An 8,733-nucleotide genomic window follows, 5' to 3' on the forward strand; every position below is an offset into this window, starting at 1 on the left:
TGCATGTATACTGTCACTAAAAAAATAAAATGTGGAGTCGTACAAACTCTCACAAGTCCGGGGTTTATGGTGCAAAGTGCAGCACACTTCATCCAAACAGGAACTGATCTCGCGCTGTTGTATGTGAATATGTTACCTTCTAAGTGCCATGACTTTGTCACTTTGGCCAATTGGATTTTATTCCGGTTGAGGAAAACTGCTTGTGGGATGTGGTTTCTGTGAGTGACTCATCTGCTTCTTCAGTTGCTCTCTTGCTAGTATTGATCAGGTGCAAAAGTGACAACAACGTCCAGCAGGCAGCCATGGAAAAGCTGGTTGGATCAATTAGAAATATTTTTAACATGGTAGGTATTCTGGGTTGAGTATAGAGTCTTTCTCTCTTAGCAACCCTGTGGCAGCAGGAACATGTAGCATGCGTGGGATAGTCTTGACTTATCTTGTGTGGCACAACGATAAATCTGAATGTTCATCATCAAGGCTGTAAGCACTCCGCAGTAGGGACTGTCTTTGTCGTTTATGTGTACAGCCCCTAATGCAATGGGGCCTTGATTCATGAATGGGGTTCTTTGGCATGACTGTAATAAAAAAAATTAATAATAATAATGAATAAATAAACTTCCTCCTCAACTGGTTAACCAGTAATGTGATGAAGCCAGGAGGAAACAGTTTCTTTTCTTTGACACTTAACTGCAGCCTGATCAGAGGCATGGCTGTCTTCCTAATTTCAGTTTAAAGCATTTATCCAAAGTGCTACCAGAATTATCACCAGCCCAAATGCTTTGCCCTTTCCAACCTCTGCCTCATTCCTCTGCTTCTCTCACAGCTGTCTGCTCTCTCTTACGTGCTGCTTGAATGCATGAAAGACCCCCCCCCTCCATCTCACCTCTTTGTGTGATTTATTTTGTATGAAGATCTTAGCACTCGTGACACATGCTAGATTGATGGGATCAGAAACCACCATCCTCTGTGTTGCCACAGATTGGGTATTGCTGTTATGTAATTATTTGCGTAGTGTCCAAAAACACACTAGGTGATTTACAAACAGATTTTTAAAAAGACCTGGTCCTTGCTTCAAAGACTTGGCAATCTCAATATTAGATATGGTACGGTGAGTGAAAGCAACAAACAACAGGGAGGGAAATGGGAAAGCAAGGACTAGGATTACAAGAATACGGCCATGTGATTATTTTAGGTTACTGATGTGTTTGTCTTAGTGGTTTGGGGGATATGGGATTTTTTTTTTCTGCAATGCAATCTCCTCCCTGAACTGCCCCATCACTGCACCACAGCCTTGTTGTACAGGGTAAGAGTGTAGGCCTAGTCCATCCTATGCTCCTCAGTTGAGGCTGCCAAGCCATTTAGTTTGGACTCTGATAGTGAAGCCTATATGCTTCTGGTGGATGTTGGTCAAGTCACGAGTTCTATGGCTTTCGTGTTATTTTTATAAAGAGAAATAGCTCTGACTCATGCCATGTTGCATAATAGCAAATGGCCAAGCAGGTGGGTGGTGAACGTGAAGCTGAATAATTGTACCAATTTTATTGGGAGTCTTAAACAAATGGAATATATTTGCACAAGATCAGCAAGCTGTGAATCAGCCCATGACTTCTAACAATAAAGAAATCCTCCTATGCCAGCGCTTCGCTATTCTTCTCCTCGAGTTAGAATTGTTGGCTCTTCCATCCCTGATAAGTGTGTTATTTTTAGAATACCTTTAGTATCAGTTCAATAGCTCAGTCCTCTGATCCTGCAGGCTTTGCTTTTGTGTCCGACTCCCTATGCAAATTTCATCCTTTCCCATCTGTTCATGAGTACTGTATTGTCACTGAAACATCTGAGTTATGAATTTATATATAGTGAAACCTGTCTCTGATGACCAACAGAAATACATTTGCAAAGGAGGTAGTCTTCTAATAAAGAGAGACGAAAGCTATTAGGCTAAATAATTTTGACTTATCATGGGGCACAGTGGGTAAGGCATGGGAGTCAGCTAGTCTGGATTCTAGTCCTGGCTCCGACATTAAACTGATGTGATCCATTTAGTGCAGATGACACTAAACTGGGAGGAGAGGTAGATACGCTGGAGGGTAGGGATAGGATACAGAGGGCCCTAGACAAATCAGGGGATTGGACCAAAAGAAATCTGATGAGGTTCAACAAGGACAAGTGCAGAGTCCTGCACTTAGGACGGAAGAATCCAATGCACCGCTACAGACTAGGGACCGAATGGCTCGGCAGCAGTTCTGCAGAAAAGGACCTAGGAGTTTCAGTGGACGAGATGCTGGATATGAGTCAACAGTGTGCCGTTGTTGCCAAGAAGGCCAATGGCATTTTGGGATATATAAGTAGGGGCATTGCCAGCAGATCGAGGGACGTGATCGTTCCCCTCTATTCGACATTGGTGAGGCCTCATCTGGAGTACTGTGTCCAGTTTTGGGCCCCACACTACAAGAAGGATGTGGAAAAATTGGAAAGAGTCCAGCGGAGGGCAACAAAAATGATTAGGGGACTGGAACACATGAGTTATGAGGAGAGGCTGAGGGAACTGGGGATGTTTAGTCTACAGAAGAGAAGAATGAGGGGGGATTTGATAGCTGCTTTCAACTACCTGAAAGGTGGTTCCAAAGAGGATGGCTCTAGACTATTCTCAGTGGTAGCAGATGACAGAACAAGGAGTAATGGTCTCAAGTTGCAGTGGGGGAGATTTAGGTTGGATATTAGGAAAAACTTTTTCACTAGGAGGGTGGTGAAACACTGGAATGTGTTACCTAGGGAGGTGGTGGAATCTCCTTCCTTAGAAGTTTTTACGGTCAGGCTTGACAAAGCCCTGGCTGGGATGATTTAATTGGGGATCAGTCCTGCTCTGAGCAGGGGGTTGGACTAGATGACCTCCTGAGGTCCCTTCCAACCCTGATATTCTATGATTCTATGATTCTGTCAGTGACCTTGTGACACTTCACTTTTCTGTCCCTGTTTTTCCTCTCACTCCTGGTCAGTTTAGACCGTAAGCTTTTTGGCACAAACAACTATTTCTTACTGTGTGTTTGCCTGACACAGTGGGGCCCTGATCGTGGTAGACTCCTCTAGGTTCTACTGGAATACAAATAACAATATTTGGGGATACTTTAGGGTGGTTTCTTCAGAAAAAGGATGCCTAATAGTGTATTTTTGTACTGGGTTCACAAGGTCTTCAAACACATGGTTATAGTGTATGCCATTTGCTTATTACTTCCCCTGCCATCTCTCTGGGCTAAATTCTTAGGCTTTTAGTTTATATGTAGTGAAAACTCCCACTGAGAGTTTGACTGAGTAAGAGCATCAGGATTTGGCCCCCATGAGAGCTCCAAACAAATTAAGTGACATTGGTTCCCCTACTGGTCTTATTTAAAAATCCTTCACTTCAGGCTCTATCCGCTGGTACCAAGTGAGGTGAGATGTCACTGATTAGATTAAAGCAAAACCCTTTAGCAATGCATGTAGCAAGCCTAACTAATCATGTAATCTTATTATTGTAGCTGTCCTTCTCCTTATTTCCCCTCTGTAGTAAGTCCACAGAAGAATATCAGGATGATCCTGCCCATCACACAAGCCGGAGTGGAGGGGCGAGAGCCCTGGCTGAGATGGGGCTGGCTAGATGTAAGATGAGGGACGCCCTAATCCTATGGTCGCTGCCTTTCCTCTTTATCCAGAGTGACTCTTCTCCCCTGCCACAGGCACCTGTGAGGTCACTGTCTCACCTCTGTATCCTGAGTGGCCAAATGGTGATTTTAGTGGCAATCAGGTGTGATGAGGCGTCTACTCTGCCCAGGTGAACAAAGAGTTAACAGGAGTCCATGAGCTCAGTTAGCCCACCTTGCTGCACCAGGAGAGTGTGTCAGCCTTGATTTGTTATTAGGCCCAGCTGGGGGAGAAGCTGGGCCTTCTTCAGAGGAGAAGGAAGTGAAAGCTATAGGAAAGGTGCAAAAGGAGGCCCTGCAACAGAGAAACCACAGAGAAAGGAGGTAGGGAATTCCCTCTCTGAGAAGGGCCTGGGGAGGGCAGACTGAAGAAGGTCAGAGGGATGGAATTAATCCCTGTGGTAGGCCCTGGAAAGAGGCAAGGTGCAGAGAGGAAGCCCTGAGGGAATTAGGATTATAAAGCTCCAGATTCTTCCTGACCCCTTCCTTTCCCAGAAGGCTTTGCCAAAAGGAGAGTGTCAGCTAGACCAGAAAGTCCAGTTGAAAGGGGACCCGTGCCGTGTCCTGTCAGCACTGCTGACCGAACACCAAAAGTCCGGTTACTGCAGTAACCGCGATTGGCCTCTGCCACTCGAAGGGCAGGAAGAGTGGCTGCTGTTGGAGGAGGAGGGATCTTGATAGTGCCCAGCACTTGAGCAGCAGGGTTGGCAGCCAGGCTTGCCACCTGTGATGGCCTGTTCCAACTTCTCAGCTTCCTGGGGCCCTGGCTCTCTCCACCCCCTTGCTCCAGGAACAGACACACTCCCCCCACTGCCCCCCTGTGCCCCAATTGGGCAGGCAGGCTCCGCACCAGCTCCTCCCACCCTGGCTCTGGCAGGCAGCAGGTGAGTCCAGAGGGATGGGGAAGTAAGCGACGGGGGAGGGGGCCTGTAGTGTTCGGTTTTGAACAAATGGAAAGTTGGCAACTCTATTACTGTAGAACAAGCTTGTGTTGTACCATGTCTGAGTCCAAGGGTGCAACTTGTGGGGGAAATGAGAAGGGAGACAGGGGACCTGGACACCCCCCTTGTGCCCTGACTAGAGCAGGGTGACATAATGGTGCAGTCCCTTCCCTACTGAAATGACAGAGGGACAGTCGAGCCAAATTTGGATGGTGCTGTGACCCCCTTTACCAGGTTACAATGCCACTCTTTCAAATTTGGCCCAGCAGCCTCTCCCTCATGAAAAAGGGGTGGTCGGACCAAATTTGAGTGGGGGTATGACCTTGTGCTTGGTCCTGCCACCTTTCTGGTCCTTCCTGCACCCCTGGGTACCAGGCATCATAGCCCCTGGAGAGTGATGGAACAAGGGTCAACAGGAACTTCCAGCCCCAAGGATTGGAGGACTGGACCTGTGCTTCCTGGGGAAGTGGAGATGCAGAAGAAGGATGGGATCTGGAGCTCCCAAACCAGCCTAGCCCATGGTGTTCTTCAGTTTGACCACCTCTCTGGGTATGAGCTCACGGTTGGAAGCAGGGTGGGGTGTGGGGAGACCAAGGATCTGGCCGCAAGGGGCAGAGCTCAGAGCTGGGTGCAGGGCAATGTGGGAAGAAGAGTGTGGGGCTGGGTTGGGGCAGCAGGAGGGTCATGAGCATGGGGCCGGGGGGAGAGCGTGGGGCAGGGGGCAGAGAGAGTGTGAGAGCTCAGGACTGGGCATGGGGCAGTCGTGGGGGAGGACATGGGGCTGGGTCGGGGGGAGCCAGCTGCGGGGGGAAGTGTGGGGGATAGTTCGGGGGAGAGATTTTGGATTGGGTGCAGGGAAGCAGAGGAAGAGCTCTGGGCCCCCCCTTAGAAAAATTCTGCTTGCGCCTCTGCCTGAACGCACCCTTCATGTGAGAAGACAGAGCTTCTCAAGAGCCACTTCCTGGTCTCTTCCTCTCCCGGAAGCTGGCTCACCCCAGTCTGTTAGCACTGAGGGAAAGGGGAACTCTGACTCTGTTTTCTCTCTCCCATCCAGTCTTGGGGCCAGGACTAGTGATGAGGAGAACAAGTCTAACTTGTTAATAAGCATTGGCTTATCCTCCCATGACCCTTCCCTTATTCCCCATCAATAGTTTTTCTTAGAATCATGGAATATCAGGGTTGGAAGGGACCTCAGGAGGTCATCTAGTCCAACCCCCTGCTCAAAGCAGGACCAATCCCCAACTAAATCATCCCAGCCAGGGCTTTGTCAAGCCTGACCTTAAAAACCTCTAAGGAAGGAGATTCCACCACCTCCCTAGGTAACGCATTACAGTGCTTCACCACCCTCCTAGTGAAAACGTTTTTCCTAATATCCAACCTAAACCTCCCCCACTGCAACTTGAGACCATTACTCCTTGTTCTGTCATCCGCTACCACTGAGAACAGTCTAGATCTATCCTCTTTGGAACCCCCTTTCAGGTAGTTGAAAGCAGCTATCAAATCCCCCCTCATTCTTCTCTTCTGCATTCTAAATAATCCCAGTTCCCTCAGCCTCTCCTCATAAATCACGTGCTCCAGCCCCCTGATCATTTTTGTTGCCCTCCGCTGGACGTTTTCCAATTTTTCCACATCCTTCTTGTAGTGTGGGGCCCAAAACTGGACACAGTACTCCAGATGAGGCATCACCAATGTCGAATAGAGGGAAACGATCACGTCCCTCGATCTGCTGGCAATGCTCCTACTTATACAGCCCAAAATGCCGTTAGCCTTCTTGGCAGCAAGGGCACACTGTTGACTCATACCCAGCTTCTCATCCAGCGTAATCCCTAGGTCCTTTTCTGCAGAACTGCTGCCTAGCCATTCGGTCCCTAATCTGTAGCGGTGCATGGGATTCTTCCGTCCTAAGTGCAGGACTCTGCACTTGTCCTTGTTGAACCTCATCAGATTTCTTTTGGTCCAATCCCCTGATTTGTCTAGGTCTCTCTGTATCCTATCCCTACCCTCCAGCGTATCTACCTCTCCTCCCAGTTTAGTGTCATCTGCAAACTTGCTGAGGGTGCAATCCACGTCATCCTCCAGATCATTAATAAAGATATTGAACAAAACTTATCATACCCTCATCCCTGTTCCTTGCTCTGGCTTCTTGTATCATGTCTGTAATTAAACTGCAGACTATAAAGCTACCAGGGGTGGAGTACATGGCTCCTGCTTGTCTTGTAAAACTCCTAGTACTCGGAAGTGGGTCCATAAATGTGTTTGGCGGTTTTTTTGGTAGTCTCCAGCGATCCAGTTGGGGATCAGGTCCCATTGTGCTAGACATCCTAGAAATACATAGGAAAATGTGCTTCTTTTCCTGAAAAGCTTACAGCCTAATGTAAGACAAGAATGAACAAGAGGGAGTAAAAATTAGAAGGAATGAGGAGGCAGGATGAAGGTAATAGTGGTTAAATAGACCTGATCTGTGCATCCTTTGATACTTCCAACTAGAGCCAGTCAATGTTAGAGGGCACAGGGAGAGCATGGGGGCTCTGGGCTGGGGGCAGGGTGGGGAGGAATCACATGGAGGGTCACATGGGGAGGTCACATGCCCCCCCTTGTGTCCCTCCCATGAGTACGGTACCTGCAAGAAATGGTTTCTACTTGCACCAGTGGCTTCACTCCACACCTGTCTCCCTTGCCCTCTTCCCTTTTCTTTCCATTTAGTTCTTTCCCTCCTAAATATGAACCCATTAAAAAAAATTGTGGAACTAACACGACATTTGCCGCCATCACATTGTTTGCTCTGCTTGTGTGTTCTACCCTTTCGGCCATCCTGTGTCTGTCTGATCTATTTAGACAATGTTATCTCATTGTTTCCTTGTACTCTCCCCATCTGTCTGTGTCCATCTGTTGTCTCTTGTCTGATCCTTAGATAAGATCTTTGCAGCTGGGACTGCCTAGAATAATAGGGTCCTGAGCCATGATGACAGGGGCTCTTAGGTGCTACAAAAATGTAAATAAATAATAAGCACCTGTCTCTTTTTAAAATGGGACTTAGGCTGTTTTGAAAATTTTACCTTTCATCAAGTCTTTGAATAAAAGATGGTGGGGGAGAAGTTGGCGGATTGCCAAAAATGGGTTTATCTCAAAAGCAACAAATTTCACAGACTGACTTTTTCTAATGTTCACAACTTCTTTTTTATAGAAACAGCTGTGGAAAGTTTCCATTTCCTGAAACATGCTCTTTGGTATCTCTGAGGTGCATTGTCTCCGATTACCCACCGCTTGTGGATTTTAACTGGGAACACAGGTGCAGGTGAATACCCCACTTCTCACCAAAACTTTGGGAAAGAAAAAAGTGCAAGAGTCACCTTCCCTCTTGCAACAAAATCTGAGGCAAGTTCTACACTAAAAACTTTTGCTGGTATAGTAAAGTTGGTTAGGGGTGAGATTGTATTGGTGACATTTCTGTCCTTGCAAAAGTCCTAGTGTAGACACAGTTATACCAGCATAAGAGTACTTTTTTTCCAGTGTAGCTTATTTCAGTTGCTGAACAGGTATGAACTATACTGGCAAAAGCACTTTTTTGCTGCTATGAGCTGCATCTACACCAGGAAGGTTTTGCCAGTATAGCAACACCAACAAAACTTCTACGTGAAGACTAGGCCTGAGCTCTGCTTGCATGTTTATCGGTAAATGATTTTTTTTAAAAATAGTAATTATAAGAATAATGGGTACCCAGTTCTTCAGGGTCAATAAAACTCAATGGGAAGTTTCTATTAGTAAAACATTCAGTGCCCATACCAGATACTGCAGCCACCTAAACAACTCAATCTGGTGTTGTTGGCTCACCAAAAATTCTTATTTATGTCCTGAAAGGAATAATGCAGGAATGTGTCCTCTTTTTCAGATGGTTTTGAATTTTCAGGTGTTAAGTTAAACACTAGAGGGAGTCTTGATAGGCCCATGAATATATGTCTAATGAAATGACAAAAGGAAAAAACCTCATTCAACATTTCAAACACAGGTTCCAAATGAAGGGCATTCCTCAGTCCCTCAGTCTTCACAGGTGGGGCCAGATTTTCAAGAGTTCAGCTTCCATTTAGGCACCTAAATAATGGCCAGACTTTCAAGAG

Source organism: Chelonia mydas, chromosome 4 (genome assembly GCF_015237465.2).
Source record: "Chelonia mydas isolate rCheMyd1 chromosome 4, rCheMyd1.pri.v2, whole genome shotgun sequence".
Classification (NCBI taxonomy): domain Eukaryota; kingdom Metazoa; phylum Chordata; order Testudines; family Cheloniidae; genus Chelonia; species Chelonia mydas.